General features: G+C 47.1%; 1 protein-coding gene across 1 annotated transcript in view; it reads right to left on the reverse strand.

The window, feature by feature from the left end:
- RAI2 (retinoic acid induced 2) overlaps positions 1-22,711 on the reverse strand; it is a 46,098-nt gene extending 23,387 nt beyond the window's left edge. Inside the window, exon 1 of the mRNA XM_086740275.1 lies at positions 22,554-22,711. The gene's annotated coding sequence lies outside the window, so the exon portion shown is untranslated. The remainder of the gene's footprint in view (positions 1-22,553) is intronic.
- Between the last annotated feature and the right edge of the window lie 219 nt (positions 22,712-22,930).

A 22,930-nucleotide genomic window follows, 5' to 3' on the forward strand; every position in this document is an offset into this window, starting at 1 on the left:
ATTGGGGAAAGCAGATCCTTTCCAAAATTAGCTTTTGACCTAGTTAGTCTTTCATAAACAAGCAATGATTTAAAAAATCCTCAGCGGATAAGGGATGTTTGCGGTCCCAGCATCGACTTGCATGAATGTTAGAAGGTGTAAGGATAACAAACCTACATCAGCCATATTTACAGCATAAAGACCGGGGATGAAAAACTACAGAAAAAAAAACGTCCCTAATGAAATGTCAAAGCCAACTAGCTTCACTACAGCTAATCCGCAAATCCTGATGACAGTGCAGATTACCCAGCCTGCTAAACTGGCAAGCGCCCAGGGAAGCTCATCTCCCAGGGATTACACCTCCACTCAAGTTTGCCTTCCTCTGAATTATCTGGAAGAGCCTCAGAGGAAACAAGTTTCAGCTCATCTATTTCCTTCTCAGGGCTTTCAGTACACTACCCTGTCTTAAAACATCAAGCAACAACAGCACGTATACACACAGACAGGGAGACAGAGCCCCAAATATTGACACTACTGTGCAACAGGCCAGTCACCCGCAGATACCAGGTGGAAAGCTGCTGACAGATGCTGCAGTATAAAGCTCCTAAGAACCTTCAGGTTTGGCGAATAAATCTCCTGCTCTCCATCTACGCTGCCCTGACGCTTGGATCTGAAAGATGCCCGAAATGAGAGATTATTTTTTTCTCACGCTGGCTATCTATAGAAGATCCTTTTTACAAGTCTCTGCTGTGCAGCTCCTGAATGTCAGGCCCAGCAAATCAAAACATTTTATTGTAATTTCATAGTGTTTACTTTTGCGAGGCAGGATCTTGGCAGAGACGAGCATTTCCTCCAGGGATGAGGAGGATGGGGCTGAGAGGGGGGGGGGGAAGGACAGAGGGATGGAAGGAAGCATTTTAATGCAGACTTCCTCATTGTCTGCTTTAATGGGGACCCTGGCTGAAATACAAAGGAAGAGGTATCTAAAAAGACCTTTGCTACAAATTTAGAGATGCCAGAGAACGGGTGTGAGGATGCACCAAGGCCAGCCTATGCAGGCAGTGACAACAGATGTGGCACAGCAGCAGGAAAAAACCAGCAGCCCTTGCCAGCACCCCCCAGCCCACCCACTGCTGCGTCCCCAGCGGGGTGGGGGACAATCCCAGAGTCCTCTCTGGGTGGGAACAGACCAAAGGGCTGCAGCCAAGAAGGTACGAGGAAGGACAGCTTCCCCCCTCCTGCTCCACCACATGCCCTCACAAAGCCAGCGTGTCCCCCTCGCCTGGGGACACTCCTGGCTCCCTCCCTAGACCCTCCTCTTCCTTCTCCTTCCCCAGGTTGCCCTCTGAGGAAGATAGCAGAACCAAAGCATTTCTTTCCCCGTCGGGCCCTTCTCATTCTCCTGGGAAGGAGAAGGGGAGGCTCCTCGCATCCTGTCAACACCAGTGATCCCACCACAGGCATCTAATTTTTCACTGCATGTTTCCAGGGAGATTTGACTCACAATGTTCAAATGTTTGGGTGAGCAATATTTAAGCCGATGAGAGCATTTAAGAGCTTTGGGTTGGGGGAATAAGACTTTAACACATCACGTTCATCTCCCTCATATGCACGTGGTTTCACTTTGAGCCTGCTGCTGAAGCCACCGAGGAGCCTGCAGGAGATGGACGACGCCAGGACAGTAGTATGGCCGAAAGGGATTTTCTTGACTTAGTTTTGTCCTCAACTGTCCATATCAGGAACCAAGACCTTCTCACCTTCTTTAATCCCAGCTTCCTTGGGCTGCTTCACACAAGACAAAGACCCAGGGCCAGAGAGGTGAAAGGAGCATGATGCCTCGAAGCCACGACTTGCCCCGTTCCCAGGATGGCTCGTGGTCACAGGCAGACAGGCAGAGGCAGGCAACACCCCCCTGCTCCTGCACACTGCCTGGCAAACCTCGGCAAAGCCAAGCTGCTGGCTCTCCGCCAGGCATAACAAATCTCCCTGTCCTTCGGCATGGTCTCTCTCTGTCCTTCTCAAGCTTTGTTTGGGTAGAGAAAGTGGTTCGCAAAGACCTTTGCACAAACTCAGCTCGACGGCAACTGCCTGACTACGTAAAATGATTCACTAGCGTTTAAAAATCCCACAAACAGGAGCCCTCGACGACTTTATGACCGACTTCCCACGAAGGCACCGAGGCCTGCAATCGCTAATGCTCTCTCTGGCATCGACTCCCCGCAAATATCTCTCAGCAATAACAACTGATAGCAGAGCTCGGAGCCTACACATCATCCCCCTGTTTGTACATAAACTCCCTTTAAAAGGATCTCGGCATCCTCACGCTGCTTCTTCCCAAGCGTTCAGGCTCTTAAAGCCAAGTCAGCCAGACAGAACGGTGCCGCGCAACTACAAACAACACGGGACAATTTTTTATTACAATACACGGCACTATTATTTCTAAAAGCACTGACAGTAATATGAAGGATGTAAAAATACACATTCATCATAAAGAGGTTAGATACTAATTCCCACAGCTTAATTTTTTCTTAAGGGTACCAGCCCATTTTTCAATTAAGGCAGGATAATATTATTAATCATAAAAAATTGCTGATGTGTAAAATTGTTTCCTTTCTAGCTAGCATTGGCTGAGGAACATCAGACACACTGCTTCTGAATTAGTCTAACTCAGTGGCAGTATGGAAGCTGTACCATCCTTTTTTGGTGAGGATTCACACTGGTCCCAGCCTTGGCTGTGGGGAAAGGCGCATCCCTCTGGGGAGCGTGCAGACCCTCGTCTCTGCTGCACCAGGTGCAGGCTGGCAGCAAGGAGCCTACGGATATAGATTCCCATGGAAGCGCAAGCACGATCTGCTGTGGGGCAAAACAGCCGGGATCACAGGGCAGCCCCATGCCAGGAGCGTGTTTTAATGCTCTCTGTTGTCTGAGCACTTCCAGCGTGCCATGTTTCAGCACCCTCTGAGGAAAGAGACAGGGTTTCTGCCCTCTCCTTCAAATTCTAGCGCTAAATTTGGCACCATGGGAATCTCTGGTGAGAAGGTCAGTGCTTTCTCTTTAACAGTATTTTTTCCCCCTTCTGCTGCAGCTGAACGGGTTTGCCTAATTCCTGCCAAAATAACTGGGCACCTTGCCTTCAGACTGCGCCACCAAAAGTGGTATGAAAGAAAGAGAAGAACTTTAAAAACAACCCAAAGCCTATAAAATACTAAATTAGGAATAACAACACTTGTCCTCGCCCTGTAGTAAGCAAAGGGAGACACCTGGACTGCAGCTTGGCAGGACCCAAGAGGATGCCGCAGAGGTGTGGGCATGCGAGCATCCTCCAGGACAGCAGCTCCCTGCCGCGGTACACCACGGTATCTGGCTCCTCACCCTGCCCAAACTGGGGGCCTCTTGGATCACTCCCAGTGTGAGTGCCCAGCTCTTCCCCAGCCTAGACATGTGAATGCTTCAGGCGGACAGGAGGGGACTGGCACGTGCCCTGGTCTAGCTCCTGTAGGCCAGGTCTAGCTGGCCATGTAACACAGGCACAAGCACCCAAGCGAGGAGTGGGGATACCTCAGGCCCCTCTGCAGTGGGGCTGGGAGACAACCCTCCAGTAGATTTGCTGGGGATGGCGGAGCTGGAGGGAGGTAGCCTGGCTCCTGGCTTCGTAAGTGCCTGATGCATACTTCAGTGGCATGGATCCAGACAAAACGCCTTGTCTCTAGCCATGTGTCCAACCCTCTTCCCATCTATGGGCACCTTCCCTCCCACACATCACTAAGTCATATATCCCCTGACTTCTGTTGAGATTTCGCACTCCTTGCTTACAGGACCTCCCACAAGCAGCTCACGGCAATTACCACCTTTGCAGCTCAACCTTTGCCCATTGCCTGGAAAACTTCCAGCATCACTGTGTGCCCCCACCATTCATCTCCTCCCTCCCTGGTCTCATTTCTGCCCTGTTCTGGAAACTTCATCCTCCCTAATTTTTTTTTCCCATTGTGACCAATCTCCTCCCAGCTGCAGAATCCTCCTGTTTTTCCCACACGATCAACTTCTTAACACTATTCCCAGTTATCTGTAGCCTTGTGCCACTGGTACTCTGACATCACCGAATACTTTCTTATCTGAAACTGGGTTTATTTATATATAGAGATATATAAAAGGCCATCTTCCACCATCCTATTAACTGCTGAACAAGAGTAAACTGCATAAAGAAAAAAGGCCAGACGTCGGGACCACCCTGGGGGATGCCCCATCCTACTGTTGTTGCCTCTTGGCAAATACAACCCAGAGGAGCATTCCACTCTGAAGTCTGCAGAGGCAAATCAAATAAATAGAAATCGTGAGTTTCAGCCAAAAAATCCTTCCTGACAAGAGTCGCTCCTATTCATATGACTAGTCTCATTAAGATCAGGGAGAACTGTAAAAAAGCTGCAGGACGGAGTTTGCGTGCATCTCCTGGCTGAGATGTTCAGCTGTATTTTTCCTTGGGAAACGGAAAGCTAACCCTGTGCCACCAAAGCAACAAAAGTAGTGGGATTACTGTTCAGCAACACATCGGATACCACTTCCAATGGTTCTATAGTTAGTAACTACTCATTGACAGTAATTGTTACAAACAACTGAATTACCAGAGAGCTATTTTCATATTATGTATACACATATATATATAAAAAACCCACTTTGTACAAATCTAAAGTATGTGAGGTTAAAGCTAATGGGCTAGCTTTGTTGAGCATCTCAAAAAATCAAATTAACTGCAATCAAATTCATGGCACAACTCAGGGTTCATTTCATTACTATCAGAAAATTCAATCTCTGAAATCTTACAATATTAAGCTAAAGCAATGATCTTTCTGTTGAAGTTCTTTCTTCTTTCATTTTAAGGTGAGAAAAAGCTAGTGGGCCCAGAGAAGGTAGGGGTGGGGATTCCCGATGGATTCTACTGAAAGCTTGGCAAACATTCAATCAATTATTCTTATATAAGGGAAAGGGGAAAAAAGAGCATCCTTTCAAACACATTCTAAAATACATTTTGCAGTGTAAATTCTACCTCTTGCATCTATGTCTACGTCATGCTTTTTCTTGCAAAGACGGGGTATATACACACACGCACATAGACATGCATATACATCTGTCAATTCAAAATACAAACCTATTAGGGAGCTACTTAAATCTGCTCATCGCTGCAATAACTAATCATCTTATCTCTGTGCCATGCTGGATGTGGGAGAGCCAGAAGTTCATGGCATTAAATGCAGGCATTTTCCTTGTTTTGATGAAGCTGCCTTTTGGGTTTATTCTACAATAAGCCCTCTTTAACCTTACTGCAAGACCTAGATGTAGAATACTCACTGCAATTTCAGCCTTCTGTTTCATCCCTCCTCTTCCAAGGGTCCCAGTTAGGTTTCTCTGCGTGAGTCAAGTGTGGTTTTAATAAGGCAGATGAGGCAGGGCTTCTCAACTGCTTTGGATAGAGGTGAGGTGGTCAGCTCTTTACTGACTTTCTGCAGTACTGCAGCTACAGACCATGCAGACAATCTCACTTTATGAGCATGCACTGGGCAGGAAATGGGCCTGGAAATTTCCAGCCGGCAGCGTTTGATGCACTGTTTGAAAAGCTGCACAATGTGCATATAAAGGAAATGAAGGAGAGCCTTTTGTTGTTGTTGTTGTTGCTGTTGTTGTTTTTGTTGCTAACCCATCAGGCTGCAGTCGCTACACGTATCCGCGAATGCCTGCTCAGGAGCCATTTTAAGAATTAATACGTCTCCGCACAAGGAAGAAAAAACATCGGTTATTTTGTGTGCGTGAGAATAGTGCTGCGTATCAAAGATCCTTTTATAAACACTTGGAAAAATCACATGGGAGGTAACTAGCCGCTAAAGGATTTTACTGTCCCTTTCTTATGTAAGCAGCCAGAGCACATACACACTGTATACAGTGCACAGCTGCACCGATATACGTGCACCCTCACAAGGGGATGTAGAAAAAAAGGAAGCAATGGCAGGCTGGTATCATTAAGGTTTTATTGATACCAGCATGGAGCAACTGCATCACTAATTAATGGATGCTCACAAGCTACATGCATCCTTCCAATCAAGCAGCAATAAAACCAGGTAGCCTTTTTCACCCTCATGCATTTATTACTTTGGCTATTTACCCTCCCCCCCTGGTTTTTTTCGGTTTCTGCACACCTCCCCTCGCCACTCTACACCTGCTCTAGTGAGGTATACTCCTCTGCTCCGGCATCAGGGAGACGCACGCTCACATCCCCACTCATGAGCTTCCCACGCAAGGCAGAGCGAGACACTCTGAGCCAGGTTTGTAACAGCAGACAGGGTCCAAACTACACAGACAGGAGGACTGGAAACACCCCCTGGAGATGTCTCCATATATGCAGACACAAAAATAACTATTAAAACTGGGATTGATATCTCTCTGTGCCTTGTTTACTCCCTGCCCAAGGGGGATAGTATCTTCCTGCCCCAGGGGAGAGCCGTAACAGTGAGCAGAACAGTGAGCAAGAAGGTTCAAATGCTTTGGTGATGGCAGCCCTACAAAAGCTAGAACAGACTTTAGTCCCTATGAAAACCCCCCACACACGTACCCACAGCCGGGTGGTGCTGCCTGCAAACTCCAGCTCACACCCAGCTGCAGCAGCATCAGCTGCACAACTGCTCTTCTCAAGGACCAGCTGAGGAAGCCAGGTCCCACTTCCTGCTGAAGCGCTGCACCCGAGTATCCAGAGCTGCATGGCATTTATAATGATTTCATATCTTTCTGCTAATTGCAAAGCTCCTGGGGACTCTGAAAATAAAGCTATACACACATATAGGAGTTCAGAAAGCTTACAGCTATAGTGTTACTACCAGAGCATATCCCCTTACTGCATGTAAGATTTAACTACATGCTTAAATTCTACCGACTTCAGTGGACATAAGGATTTGCTTAACTTTCATTACGTGCTTAAGTGTCTTTTCTCAATAGATACTCTTTCCCGCACAAGAACTTTAATGTATACTAGCCATTTGTTTTATAATCGCCTGGACAATACGTCTCGCCTTTCCAAGCACAGCACTGGGCTACTTCCACTCTAGGGTATTATGTGCTGCACATAAACGGAAGAGCAGGTAGGAACTGGGGCAGGTTGGATTTTTAGTTAGCCACCTGAAAAACATGGACAATGATGGGCAGATGTTATCACTGCATGCTGCAATGCTACCTGAGTGCTCCCAAATTTTTGCCTCCTAGATAAGCATCAGTGGACAGCTGTAACATAGTACTTAAAGGAAGGTGAGGAAAGGACAATAACCCATAGCATAGAACATTTTCATACGGTGTTCTGCATTTTATATTTAAAACACAGCTATGGAGAACAGGCATCCTGTGAAATAACAGATGTTAGACTCTCACCGCACATCCATTGCTTTAATTCAGATGACCTTGATGAATTAGGAAACTAAATACAAGATAAATGTCCACCTTCTCTTCTGAACACCCGACTTGAGCAGACTTGGTTTTGCTGGTCTTCAGCTGATCTGTATTTCCCCCCAGTTCCCCATCTGCAGTTCCCCAAAATGTGTTCCTACAGCAGTTCAGCTTCTTTTTCCAAATCAGATGCTGCTTACTTACTTGGTGAATCTCACAAATTTTCTTTGCTGATAGGAATTAGCGGCTGCGTCACTGTAACCCTCTGACTTGGCAGAAGCTGGAGACTGGACCTGCTGCCAGTTTGTGCACTGAGTCTACTCCCAGTTGGCAATAGATGTTCAGGGCTTCGGAGAATCATATGCAATACATTGATTTCGTCAAAATTACATGCAAGTTTCGCTCTTTAAAGCAGAACTTAAACAGTCAAACAATTAATGATTTCTTTAATTCTTAAGGTCTTTTTTTCCGCACATGTTTCAAATACTCTAAGAGAAGAAACAGACTGGCATTGTCTTTTGGTCTTTTGCTGGTGGCAAAGCAGATTATGCCTATCATATTCTGCAGGGGTGCTGTCAAATGCTGTTCCAGGCTATGGGCCAAAACCTACCCCCAGTCCATGTGCTCAGTTCCCACTGGCATCAATGATATCTCCACCACGGACTGACAGTAGTAAATGGGCAGAGATGTCCTGGCTGCTCGAACAGCACGAGCTGAATGTGCTGAATAATTCATTTTAAACTGTTGCACAGATGTCAAAATGTTATTGCTGATTTCTAGCCAGCAGAATGGGCGTTTCTTCTCCTGATATGAGTGTGTCTATGCCTGTAACGCCAGAGAAGATCTAGGGGATGTCTCAGCAAGAAAGCAAAGCCCATACATGGCATGCCTGCAAAAGTACAATTAAAACGCTTGTTACAGGTCATCTTTCACTCTCCTTATTAGGATTCTCCTGTAGATGCATTCCCATTGCCTCCAAAAATTTCAGAAGAGCAGGTTAAAACATGCCGCAGTTATATCGGTTTGAGTTCATGGTCTCTGAGAATCACTGCAGCCCTTTGGATTTTCTGTAAAATCCCGCTGAAAACCTCCAAGTACAAACAACTGAGCAACCTGATCTAGTTGGAGATGTCCCTGCTCCTTGCAGGGGGTTGGACTAGATGACCTTTAAAGGTCCCTTCCAACCCAAACTGTTCAATGATTCTGTAACTTAAGAGTCACAGCCAAATTTGGATAACAAAATAAACCCCGAATAAACAAAAAAACCCCTCCTGTCTCTGTAAATGGAAATCAGTAGATCTATCCTACAGAGTTTGTCAGCGTGGCCACAGCAAGAGCCCCACAGCAGAAGTCAAAGATCTCCCTACCCTCCAAAAGAAAGGAAGAGAAAAGGAGTTTTCCTGTGTTTCCCCTTTCACTAAAACGAGAGCAGCCCATCTTTTCACCTGGGCTTAGCACCGAGATCGTCCAGGAGTTGCGTTACCCACCCACCGACCGGCCAGGTGGACACCAGCTGCTGATGGCCAGCAGCCATCTCTAGGAGCGAAGTGGGACTCCCGTGCGTGAGGGCTTGGGTGGCTTCACCGGGGGTGACCGAGGGTGACAGGAGAGATGGAAGGAAAGTGGCATGGGTGCAAGAAAGCTACAGGTTTTGAACTGAGATCAGAGACCAGGAATCTCTGACATGAACCAGGAGAGCAAATGCACCCTGTGCCAGCCCAGGCGCATTTCTACAAGAGATGTGTCAGCTAAAAAGTGCTATATTCCATGCTCGTAGATGGGCTTTTTCATGTCAGCTGGTCTGTGTGGAAACAGACCTAAGCTTAATGAGGTCTAATTTGTTTTAAATCCATAGGTTTCTTTTTAATAATTAACAGTCCCCATTGCTCAGCAAAGCCATTCCTTAGCCCTGACTACTAGCTATTAGGAATGAATTTACTGTGAAATACTGCTAAAAGGTGGAAAGCAAGTGACATAATTCAAGTTTTAATTAAAAAATATATATATCACACAAAGCAAGAGCCGTAGAAGGAATCATAACCGAATAAGCGAAAAAAAACCCCAGCCTAACCCAATGCCTACTCTCCCCAATTACCCACTTTATTCTTTTTACGCTATTTGAATTCTTGTAATTGGTTTCTCTTATGGATGCCCTGTGCCCACACTGTATGTACGGTTTTCTCTCTGTGATTCCAGGAACTAGAGGACGTGTCGGCATCACTACCATGAACATTACACAGGCTTACACGCGTGGGTCCAGGAACTACAATTAACACATTAAGAAATAATAACTGCCAAGGGAGCAAGGAAAGATAAACAGCATGGAGCTGATGTAGCAAGAATACTGCTTGGAAAAGGGCTGTCTCTTGAGTGACCGGCAAGGGAGAGAAATCGAAGCGCTGTGCAGCGCTGCCCATTTAGTGAAGAAATCCCTAAAACCGGTTGAACAACTGTTTATACATTAATTTCTTGAAATTTAATTTCACTAAAAGTATTGCTGGCTTTAAACTAGATTTCGAAGGAATCTGAAGGCTTGTGTTTACAAAGAAAGAATAATTGTGTCCCATTCAAAAGCTTAAACTTGATGTGGTTTTTGCTATTTGAAAAATTGTCCTGAAGTGTTGTGGGGTCTGTTGTTTTCTTGTTCTGGTGGGTTTTTTTTTATTTATTTCTCTTTTTTTATATATATATTTAAAAAACATTTTTAAAATACTTTTTTCCTGGTTGTTGATATCTATATTAATTATTGCCTTTTTTTGTTTCCCTTCTTTTTAAAAACAAAATTGAAAGAAATGAATTATTTACAATGTTTTCCCAATTATTTTTATGAAAAAAATTTAAGATTCCAGAGTCTGTTATTTAAAGCTTCCAGTCTGACAATGTTTTGTGTGAGTAGCTGCCTAACAAAAGCCTCCCGGAGCGTGCCCACCATTTGGATATATATTTTCACCACTGTAACCAACAGAAATCATGGACCACGCCGGTCTTTTTGGATACCAGTCCGACTTTTGCTATTGCTTTCAGCTAGAGCAGCCGAAGGCCTCAATACTTCATTTTTTTCATTTTTCACAGAGATGAGAAGCTGAAGGAAGACCATGGCACAGGCAAGGTTTACAAAATGTTTTGCCTCGCGTCTCTCCCACCTTGGGGCAGCATAGCCACACAAAACCCACCAAAAATATTGCCATTATAACCCTTTTCCTGCAGTCATTTAAATCTCTGTAGGGGGGAAAAAGAGGCAGAAGAGGCAGAGACACAAGGGTATGATTAGCAGCGCTCAAACCCACCTTTTGGGGAGAGAAGGGTGAGTCCCTCTCAAGGTTGGGCTGGAGCACAGCGTTTCTGTGACAAGCGCGATCCCCCACACTGCCCCCAAGCATCACTCATCCGTCAACTAAGACAATTCAGCAAATCACACGGCACTTTGTAAAAACATAATTGTTTTTATTTTCCAATTTTCCATGTTTTGTGTCGAGTGCTGCTGTGTTCAAGCGAAGTGAATAAAAGCATAAACAGTAAGCACCATCTGGAGAACATTCTTCCAGCATGCTGAGAAACAGCAGCCGCCTGTGCGCTACCTGCTATAAATAAATGTCATTTAAAAATGTCAAAAAAAATTATTTGTTCCTATTTGATGGAACTGCAGCCAGATAAAATTTTCCTTAACCCTGTCTTCGGATACCTGCCATCTTCACAACAACAACAACAAAATCCAGATGTTTGTTTCTCAGTCCTTTACTATTGGTATCACTAGAAGAATTATCAACCCTACGCCTGATTCTAATCGCATCAGAGGTTGCAACTTGAGAGTGATACATGAACAAGACATTCAAAATCCAAATGCTTTTTAAACTGTACCAGGTTTGGTGATATCCCTCAGCCTGCTAGCAAGAGAACGGGTAAAATTATTCTTGCTCTAAACTGATAGTGTATCAGTTTGGAAAAAAAAAATAATTAAAAAGTCAATAATTTCTTTTCACTCCAGCACAAAGCCGCTCCAATCTCCCTCTCTGCTGACAAAATACAGACCAAGTTGGCAGCGGGGTTGTGATGAGGCTCTGTGAAGGGTCGGCGTTCACTGTGTTTGTTTAATCACTGCAATTAGAGCTATGCAAATAATGAAATTGTTTGCTATAGTGGCCAGGCGGGGAAAAAAAAAAATTAAAAAGAAATGTTTGGGTTGAGCAATTTGAGAACTATTTTTTCTTAAAATGAAAAAATAAAACTGTTTTGTTTGTTCCACTCGGCGGGCAGCGAAGCCTTGAAAGAATCCATTCAGTCTGAAATGGAAAATACATTTTCACACTGGAACAAAGCGTTTGAACATTTGACATTTTTCCTTTCTTTTTTTCATCAGACAAACACTTTCAGCACCCAGAAAGGGATGCTTCAGGGAGCTCACTGCTTGCTGGGTGAGGGAGGAAAGGATTTGACCATCCCTCACCCTAACCGCAGGCTCATCTTGGACCTTCACAGCAGGAGATGGTTGCTTCTCCCTTGCGGAAGCTGCCGCCAGCCCTCGGCTTCTCCGCCGCAGTGCTCAGCTCCGGGCAGCCCCCCAGCTCAAGGAGCCCAAGGGGGATCATCCCACTCTTCCCTGCGGCGCGGGGCTGGCACGTTGGCTGCCAAAGCATGCCTGGTTGGTATGGCTACAGGAACACCACTACTGCCTTTTCTTGATCATTGGTGGCCCAGCCACAGCTTACCCATCTAAGTAGCTTCACTGATACCAGGCCAAAGCTTCGCCCCACTTACACCCACGCCATTTTGAACCAACAGCTAATGAGGTTGGTATCTGGCCCCTTGTTTTGGGAAGAGACAGGAAAGTTAGTGAAAAAATTAAAAAGCCGTCAAGAATAAAAGGACCAAATCCACAGCGATTAGGCTGCAGAAGAAAAGTGTTGGAGAAGCCTCAGCGGAAATGCGACCCCGGCACCCTGGGCACCGCAAGATGGTGCCTCTTCTCAGAAGCAGAGCTGCCTCTGTCTCTGCTAGAGGTGGTTTAGCTGTCTGCACCGAAATGTCTGCCTTCTTCCATGCTTGGGGGAACACTTCAATGGGGTTTCAGGTGGGAGGGAGGTGCATGCAGGCCTCAAGGAGGAGGCTGAAACTACCCACTGACTGGAAACCAGGTACGCCCGCACTGAACACCCAGGCTTGGATGAAGCAACCGCCTTGAATCTTCCACAGCTGTAACAATTTACAATTGACTATTAAAAAACCCCAGACAACAAGGACCTAAAGTCATAACGGCACGGTGTGGCTCTTCCCAGGCAGCCCAGGTCGGGATGTGCTTTGTGGTACAGGACGGGGCTGAGGCAGCCACAGGCTGATGCAGGAGGCAGCCCGAATCCTCGCTGGTGAGCCAGCAGCGGGAAGACGGTTTTGAAGAAATTTTAGGGTTTTTTCCTTATTTTTTTTTTAAACCTTGGATTAGTAAGCGTCATGAACTGATGGGAGCGATCTGTCTTGTGAAACAACATCCACAAAAACAGGCTGGGTCCCTTGACGGAGAGCGGCTGTGACTCCCGAGGCACAGGGTGCATCGCCAGTCTAGCACCCCATCATCACTTCAGGGCAAGAGTGGAAATGATGGACATAAATCAAACTGGGTCCTTCCCTCGAGCTATACTGCTTTCTCCAAAACCCCAAGTTGTTGTGCACCGAGTGGGTCCTCTAAAGCCTTGCTTTTGGCTGGGACTGGCCACCGTTCCCACTGGAAGCAAAAGCATCATTCCCATCATATTTTATATTCTGTTTTCACAGGGATGCAGTGTGCCAGGAACTGCATGAATAAGGATCAGGGTACAGTCCCTTCCCTGATGAAATCATCATCTCAAACCCAGCAAGGGCAGGAAATGATAACGTGGTTATGGTTCCCATTAGCCATATTTTTCTAATATAAATATTTTTGCTGCTTTTATTTACAGAGTCCACTCATACTAGTTAAATGAGATACTTTGCAAAGGGATACTTAAGCTGTCTGGAAATGAAGACATTGGACTACTGATTTTGTTAGGATGATGATTTGCCTAGATGAATAAGGTTTCCCTGGACCAGGTGTGCAGGGAAGGCAGGTGGTGGGAACGTGTCTGTCTATCTGCCCATGCACACACGCGTGCGTGTGTGTGTGTATGGGGGGGGAGGGTTGTTCTTTGTTTTGTTTTTGCCTTTGGTCAAATTCAAACAATGTGCAGTAACAAGAAGTAAATGTCATTTTCCTCCCATCCATCTTAATTTGGCATCCATTTTAAAGCTTACCTTTGACCTTTTAAAATGTTAATACACTTAAGCAGATATAAAAACCACAAAGCTCCTCGAAAAATTAATCAAAGCCATATCATGATGCTAGTCTAAAAATGTAACATCAGTTGTTTTCCTCTTTAATTTTAAGAAACATTTGTCCAGTACAGCAGCAGTAACTATGCTACGATTAGCTATTATTTCTTTTTCAAACAAATATCCATGTTAAATGCTATAGCAAAACCCTACCAGTGTAACCAGCACAACCTACTATGAATTTGCTTTGTTGAGTAGCTGCCTAGAACCACAGAAAAGGTCCTGAAAAGGACCTTGAGAAGTCGCCTAACCCATCCCTCTGCCCCGGGCAGGACCAGCTCTATCTAAACCATTCCTGACAGGAAACCTTACTTAGACTTCCTTAAAGCAGCAGCCTTAAATAGAACTGTAAACAATTGCACAAATCAAAACACATAATTTAAATATGAAAATAATTCATATATATGCCCTACGTATATAAATATGAAAATACAAAGAGGCAACCCTGACCTAAATGATAACTGTCCCACCTCTGACCACTTCATAACCTTTAACCAAAGAGTTCAAAACAGGAAACTCTAATAAAAACACTTCCTTCCTTCTAAAAAATAAAAGGCTGCTAGCTTGAGAACATCAGCTCCTTGGAAATGCAGCAGCAACACTTCTCAAGAAAAGTAGATTCAGAAGCACCAAGTCCCAAAATATTTGAGCCTTTATGCTTCAAAGCAAAGAGCTCTTCACTTCCACCAGAAAGCAAACAGGAAGCAAGAGTGTTGACTGACCTCTACAGTAACCGAAGCAAATCTAAGATGTCTGGAGTCTGTTCGTGATCAAGGGCATCCACCTCATCTGTTGACTTAACCGTTTCAGGCGGGAGGCGGTACCAGCTCCCTCCAGGACGGTCATTGCACAGCTCTGCAGTTACACACTCTGAACGTGGGGATCCATGGCACGCAGCCATACGCTGCTTTCACTTTCTTTTCTGTAGCATTTGATGGCATCCAGGGCTACTCTCATCCATTTAATAACCCCTTTAGAAGACAGAAAGTTACAGTGACAGCCAAAGTGTATCCTAAAAGACAAGTGATGGTTTCATGGCTAAACACAGCTGCTACCCGAGCATCCAAAAAAATCACTTAAGGACCTAAATGGCAAATCCAAACCAAAGGCAGATGCATTCCCTCAGTGAGTGGGGAAATATAACTCCTTGCAACTGCTTTCTTCCACCTACCAACATTACTTTGGTTCCAGCACAACTGGAACATGGCCAAGCTGTCTTCCACAAACTGAACACACTCTTAGATACAATGGTGGGGGGGAGACGTGACATACCAAGCTCGGCACCACTGGCCCCTTGAGAGAACAACACCCTTTCATGCATCCCACACGGACAACATGGAAAAGCTGTAACATACAACCCAGTTCCTTCCATCATGAAAGCCTTGTGAATCTACCCTAACTATACATAGGTCCTCCAGTAGTGAAATGGCAAGAGGTGACTCCATCCAATCCTCAGAGATGAATTAACTGCATGTCACAGCTACAACAGCAAGACTCTTCTGTGCATTTCTTCTTCTAGGATACACTTCTGCAAGTACGCAAGCGTACGTCTGCCTGTGTATATATATATTTATTTATATCTACATGCTACATGCTCTCTCCAGTAGAGAGAATTCTGTGCCAAAGGGACCCTTTGCTGTCACACCAGGAGACCCTCCAGGGCTGTACACTCATGCTTGCACTGATCTTCTGGGTACAGCCCTCTGATCCAACTGCTCTTCCATGGGGCTTGTGGAAAACTCTTCCCCAAGGCCAAGCATCTTATATAGTGGGTCAAATGGGCTTGGCACTTGCAACAACTGTCTCTGAGGACCCCAAAGACAGCTGCCCAAGACAGTAACAGAGACAAGACTCTTCCAAACAAGGAATGATCCTTCTTATTTTCTTCCCTGGGATGTACACAATGCTTTGAGGGGGAAAAAAAAAGTACAATAACATCTATCTTTACACATATTCCTGCTTCCTTCTGGCATCCCCTCAGCATCCCACAGCCTGGAGAGCAAGGCTTAGCCAACGCGAGCAGTGTTCTTCCTCCACCCTTTTGCAGGGTACACCCCCTGGCCGAGAGCTGCCTCCTGATCTCCTGCTCCTTCACTAAGGCTGGAGATGAAAGCATTTGTTATTCAGATAGTGATGGCTGACTGCTCGGTTAGGAAAATCTGGATGAAAAAAACAACGCATTGCCCTTCCTGTTTGGTTTGCAGTGGCCCTGTGTGGATCCAGCTCTACAGCAAGCAATCCATCACCGACAACCAGAAACACGCGTATCATACATACACAAAAATAGTTCACATTTCACTCAGTTTTCTACGTCTTCCATTCTCATTGCCCTTCTACATTATCTAGTTCAATGCTCCTCAATTATTATATATACATATAACCTATTTATTATTATATACATCTAAGGTCCACCTAATTATTTTTTAAACCAAGGATCATTTTGTGTGGTATTGTCACATAAGTTTTTAAAACCAATACAATTTTTAAAAACAACCGAACACAAGGAATATACATGTCTCACTCTGCCACTCCTGACCCCTGTATTTTGGTTTTTTTGCTTACATGCAACAGAATGCACTTGCTGTTGTTACACTGCTTGTGACTGCTTTACTCACCATCTTCTGATATTCATGGACTAGAAGTTAAATAACGCTCCTCCAGCTAATTAGTTTCTTCACTACGCACAGATGAATAACTGATAAACTACAAAAAGTCACTATTGTCTGAGTCAGTCACCAAGTAACTGACTTGGCCATTCAACCAGTGAGAAGTTTTCTTCTCTGAAAGGTGACAAGTAGCTATGTAATGACTTCTATTATTTTCTCAATAAACTCAGAGAAAATAGGACATTGCAGCTAGAAAAACACAGAGAGAGAAATTAGCTGCTACTGTCATTAAGGATTCAGAGGATGAAAAAGAACAGTTGGTGCAATGCAGCTGGAGAGGCTTTTCGGAGTAAAGTGATTATTCTCTGTCCATTAACGAATTATTTTTTTGCTGGAATGCAAGACCTGCACTCTTCCAAATAACCTGCCTTTGCCCTGAGGAGCACACTGTCTGCCAGGGCAGACGAGAGCCATTGTCCTCTTGGCCCTCCTGGTGGCCACTGCATTTCTCCTACCTCTTTGTTCCATGCCACAAGAAAAGTAGACAAATAATTAAATGGTTGGAACACATGCAGACGTTGGAGGAGAGACTGGTCTTCAAAACCAGCCTGACCAACTGAATTTGGAGCTACAGCCTAGGATGTTTAGGCTGGCGTCTGCCCTCAGAGGCCCCACCGAAGCTCAGTGAGGTCTCATGGCAAACTTTCTTCACCTCTCTTGCCTGCCAGAGCTCACCCCCAATCACTGGGTCAAAGATAACAAGATAATAAAACATTTATGGACATCGTCAGTCTTGGGGCTTGTTCTGAGATCTTTGCGCCCGCCATGGGGGAACCCAAACCCAAGCCCAATTTGCCCTTCAAGCCAACAGCAGCTGCCTGTCTTCTGCTATAGTGGCTACTTTCTAGCCGCCTTAAGGGTAGTGCAAGCAATAGAGGGACCTGTAAGCCACAACGCTGAAGGACACGTTTTCCGAAAAGGGTGAAGGGGACAGAAGACCTGTCCCAGGCTCTTTGGTTAATTCTTGAGATCATTTAGCCCCACATCTGATGTCTCAGTGAAATATTTCCAAACAACTACATGCCCAGATGGAGATCAGTGACAAGTAGTGTCTCTCAGGGGTCTGTACTGGGACCAGTACTGTTCAGTATCTTAATCAATGACATAGACAGTGGGATCGAGCACACTCTCAGCAAGTTTGCAGATGACACCAAGCCGAGTGGTGTGGTCAACACACCTGAGGGATGGGATGCCATTCAGGGGGACCTGGACAAGCTCTAGAAGCAGGCCCATGTGAATTTCATAAGGTTCAGCAAAGCCAAGTGCAAGGTCCCGCATGGGTCGGGGCAAACCCCAGCATCAATACAGGCTGGGAGATGAAGGGATTAAGTGCAGCCTTTTGGAGAAGGAATTGGGGGTATTGGTGGACAAGAAGCTGGACATGAGCAGACAACGTGTGCTTGCAGCCCAGAAAGCCAACCACATCTTCGGCTGCATCAAAAGGAGCGTGGCCAGGAGGTCGAGGGAGGTGATTCTCCTCCTCTACTCTGCTCTTGTGAGACCCCACCTGCCATACTGCGTCCAGCTCTGGAGCCCCCAACGTAAGAAGGATGTGTAACTGTTGGAGCAGGTCCAGAGAAAGGCCATGAAGATGATCAGAGGGCTGGAGCACCTCTCCTATGAGCACAGGCTGAGAGAGTTGGGGCTGTTCAGCCTGGAGAAGATGAGGCTCCAGGGAGAGCTTATAGAGGTCTTCCAATACCTGAAGGGAGCTGATAAGAAAGACGGGGACAGATGTTTTAGTAGAGCCTGTTACAACAGGACAAGGAGCAATGGTTTTAAACTAAAAGAGGGTAGATTCAGACTTGATGTAAGAAGAAATTTTTTACAATGAGGGTGGTGGAACACTGGAACAGGTTGCCCAGAGAGGTGGTGGATGCCCCATCCCCAGAGACATTCAAGGCCAGGTTGGATGAAGCCCTGAGCAACCTGATCTAGTTGGAGATGTCCCTGCTTCTTGCAGGGGGGTTGGACTAGATGACCTTTAAAGGTCCCTTCCAACCCTAACCATTCTATGATTCTGTTAACTAGCAAAAATAAAAGGGTACTGGAAACAGGCCCAGCTCAGAGGGTCCAGTCACTCACACCCAAAGCCAGCACTTGAGTGTGGAGTGGCAGCTGCTGCAGGGGTCCTCCAGAACAGCCAGCCACCCATGGGACTGGCAAAATCCCACAGACACAACCCTGTAAACACACTTCATCCCATCCATGTTACAGTGCCGCTCTGAGTGTTAAAGGACAGCATGGATAGACCTGTTTGGGGGGGGGGGGGGGGGGGGAATAAAAAGGGGAAAGCAGAACTAACAAGCAACATTAAATCACCTGGCAGAGCAGCTCCTCTGCAGAGTGGCCTATTTACGGAGTTGCTTGGTGCCCTGGGAGGAATGGGCAATATTGCAAACCCAGAAACGGAAACTCCTGAGGAGAACCGAGACAGGTTAATAATGATCCCGCTGCCTAGGACCTCTCATGCAGCCACCTTCATTTTGAAATCTGGAGTCCGCTGGGAGAATTTAGGCCTAGGGCTTTGAATGAAAAATAGGGAAAACTTTTTCTTCCTGAAGACAGTCTATGAAACCCACGCAGTGCTGAAAAGTGTTTTACTGTATTGTTATTCTGTAGATGCCATTTCTGGAGGCGTGACCCAGCGCAGCACGATCTCAAAACAAAGCCATTCGTGGCTAGCACCACACATCGCCAACCGACTCCTTCCGCTCAAAATAAAAAAAATAAATAAAAAAAAAAGTACCCCCATAAATCATTGATCCATCCCAATTTCATAACGAGAATATTTGTCAGCTCCCATTTTGCTTCCCCTTTTCCAGCTGCCTGCTCTACAAAGCCACCATTTCAGCTGCCTGTGCATACAGACCGGTGGGCACGCTGCACCGCGACAGCTCCGGCATCCCCATCCTCCTGCCTGTAGAGAGGAGGGTCACCCTTCTCCCCCAAACCCTCGCCCACACCACTGGAGATTTTTCAGGGGATTTAAAAAAAAAAAAAAAAATACCAGTAGCTCTGGGGCACCCATCAGATGTACTCAGCTCCTGTAACAATCACGTGATTTATGTAGAAGTAATTGGGGTTAAACTATCTGCCACATCAAACTCTTCACACTTGGCCCCATCTTTAGGACCTAGAAACATCTGAAATAAATAAAGCCACGTGTCACTTAACAGGGTCTGGGCTTAATTAGGATCATGCTGGATTTTATGGGAGAAATCTTGTACTGCCAGCCTTATGTGGCTAGTCCATCACTTGCAAGGTTATCTAGTTTTGGGGGTTTTTTTCCCCCTTTTGTACCTACATCAAATTATTTCTATTTCAACACAGCTTTTCTTTTTCTTTTTTTTTTAATCCTCCAACCAACCGGATGACAACCACTCCTTATCTTTGGCTGTCTTCCATGCTAAAATAAGAATGCCGTTGTTACGCCGAGGGAGCTGCACCCTTCCACCTCCATTCCCTCCCGACGTGCACACAGCTGGCTGTGCAGGAACGCCCGAGGTGCCATTTTCTGGCCATTTTCCTGTGATGTTGTTGCAATTTACCCTCTAGCTATAACTTGTCTTTCTAAATCACACCAGGCCTCTGTCGTGCCACGGATTTTACAAACCTCAAGTGACAGACGGTCTCTGTCCTGAAGAGCTGGTGATACTCAGCCCATCTTCACCACCACCGCTTCCCTGCCTTGACGTAGGCCAGCCGACACGAGGGCGAGCACGCAGCCAAACACCGCTCGAGCAATGCCGGGCGATTTGATTAGCGGCAGAGAATGACTGGATTAGAAGAGGGATAGGATTAGAGACTGATGAATCCTTGTGAGGCTGCTACGTCTGTGTTATTGGCTCCAGCAGCAGCATTTGAATGTCAAACTGCATCCCCTCGGAGCAGCTAGGTATCACCGATCGTGAGCTTCGGACTGCTGCACCCAAGGCAGTTGGGGGAGGTAAAGGGTGCGAGTTTGGGTCTGAACCGACAGCCTGGTACAGGCAAGCCCTTGGCAGGTCACAGGCAAGGATGAGGAGAGGCGAGGCAGGGAAACATTAAATGATTTGCCCAAAGCTACACCGGCAATTTGTGGCAGAAACGGGAGCCAGATTTTCTAAAAAAGAATATGAGTTCCTCATGCAGGAGATGAGCCAGCCGCCTTTGTTACATGCAAATGCATTTTTTTTCCCCTGTAATTCACACCGCTGCAGGCTCCGCACAGCAAACGCCAGCTTCCCAAAGTTGTAGCGTGCTCAGCGTGACCTGCTCATCGCACACGTCATGCCTGCTACATGACTGGCTCCGTCCTCCAGCCCGTGCTTGCAATGCAATCCATGCATGTTACAAAACCTTATCACTTGTATTTTCGGTCGGAAGCGATCAGGATCCTGCAAAACCCATCACTGGGGTGACTCCCGGTCTGACCCGGATAGCTCTGGCTACTGGAGCGCCTCCAGAATTTAACGTACACACAGAAACTCAGCATCGCTCTCCAGTGAACTCAAGCACTTTGTCCCCTCTTCAAATTTGGCTTCAATCACCTCTCAAGGTGAAAGAAATTTCAGCTTCTCTACGTTCAGAGTCCCATTGGAGCTCAGCACAGAAATGTTACAAAATTCGTCAGAGGCACCGAGGACAAAATAGCAAGGGTGCCCTAGCAGAGCTGGCCAGGAAAACAGCTCTGGATGAAGCCCTCGCTGTAGATACATCCGATTTACCAGGGCCACTCACAGAGTCACAAAAAGGAGGGAAAGGCTTTTCTAAATTTACATATTTTTTTTTTAAAAAAAAAAAGGAAGTGTGCCCATTTTTCATCCTATACTACTGTATGAGCAAAATATTCCTATCAGTAGTGTATTTGGGAAGAAATCTTTAAACGTTGAGCCAATTTTCTGGTGATAAATGACATGAAAGGTTACTTGGAAAAAACAGAATATTTCCCCATCAAGTTTAAATGGAAAATACCTGAAGAATTAATGGGCAACCAGATACTCTTTCCTCTTTAAGAATACATTAAGCAACATATATATATTTTGCACCCTGCATTTTAAGCATTATTTTTCTAAAAACGACTTCTGATGGAGAACAGTGCCCGAGAAAACCAACATCAACGACAGCAACTAAATCAAAGCCAAACCGATCTCTTAAAAAAAGAGAGGGGAAAAAAAAAAAATTAGAGAGAAGGCGAACAACTGCCCTGCAACTCCGGCGCAGGGCGCTTGCGCCCCGCAGCATCTCCCCCCACTCCTCCCCGCAACCCCCCCGAGGGATGCAGAACTTCTGGAGCAGGGCGCCTGGCCACGCACCCACCGCCACGCACCCACCCGAGGCGCGGCCAGGCCGGCGCGGCCGACCCACGCGCGGCCACAGCCTCATCCAGAAAAAGCCATTTTAGGGATGGTGCGGGGGACAGGGGGGTGGGGGGGACGGGGACACGACACACGACGACGCAGGTGACAGGGGTTCAGCCTCCCGGCAGCTTTCGCCGGGAGACAGCGGGAGGAATTTCGGCCCCAACTTCAGAGGGGTAAATCCTCCTCCCTCCCACCCTCCTCCTCCTCCTCGCTTGCTACCGGCTCCGAGGGGGACCCCGCACCATCCCCTTACCGCCCATCTTGAAACCCACCCCTACATTTTTAACCTCCTTCTCGCAGAGCTCGGACCCGGGCGCCGTGACCCGCCGTGTTTTGTTTCCCGTGGGGCAGCACCCACAAGCCGGGGGCGGGGGTGGAAGGAGGGGGAAGGGGGTGGGGGCGATGCCTCGCCGCGACACGCTCCGCGCACCCACGGGCGTGATTTTGGAGAAGTTGCGCAGGCAGGAGGAGGAAGAAGGCGGGGTGCGGGGAGGCGGGGGGGTGGCTCTGCCCGTGCGGTCACGGTCTCGCCCCGTCCCTCCCGGTCCTCCGTGTCCCCCCCCAACGCCCCGCCGCAGCCCCACTGCCGGGACAAACCCGCACAAAGCCTCCGCCGCCGGGCTCCCGCTACCAGAAACAATGGTCACGGGCCGAAGCGGGGACAGCGAAACCACCGCCGCCCTCCCCACGGTATCGCGAGTGGGAAGTGGGGAATGGAAAAAATGGAGCGGGGGCGGGGGGGGGGGGGGATTCCCGCAAAACGCCACCACCTCAGCCAACCTGTCACCGCTCCGCGGTTACCTACCTCCGGTGGAGGGTGCGGCAGCCCCTAGCCGGGCTCCATGGAGGAGGAAGAGGAGGAAGAAGAAGAAGAGGCAGAGGGGAGGAGGGCAGCCGTAAGCAGCCGCCGCCCGCCTCTGTCAACCCCCGGCCGCCGGGGACGCGCCGCCCTGCCCTGCCCGGTACCGCGTCCCCGCTCCCCCCTCCTTCCCGCGCCGGGCGGGGCGGGGGCGGGGCGAGCGGTGGCGGGTGGGGGCTATGCCGGTCATGACCACGCCCACCACCGCTCGCTCCGCCCCCCTCGCCGGGGGTAGGGGGATCGCGCCGGCGAGGGGGGCGTGGGGTAGGGACCACTGAGCCTAGGAGGATGCTGCAGCAGGCAGCGTCATCCTTGTTAATAAA

This window comes from Chlamydotis macqueenii, chromosome 1 (genome assembly GCF_036417535.1).
Source record: "Chlamydotis macqueenii isolate bChlMac1 chromosome 1, bChlMac1.mat, whole genome shotgun sequence".
NCBI classification, from domain to species: domain Eukaryota; kingdom Metazoa; phylum Chordata; class Aves; order Otidiformes; family Otididae; genus Chlamydotis; species Chlamydotis macqueenii.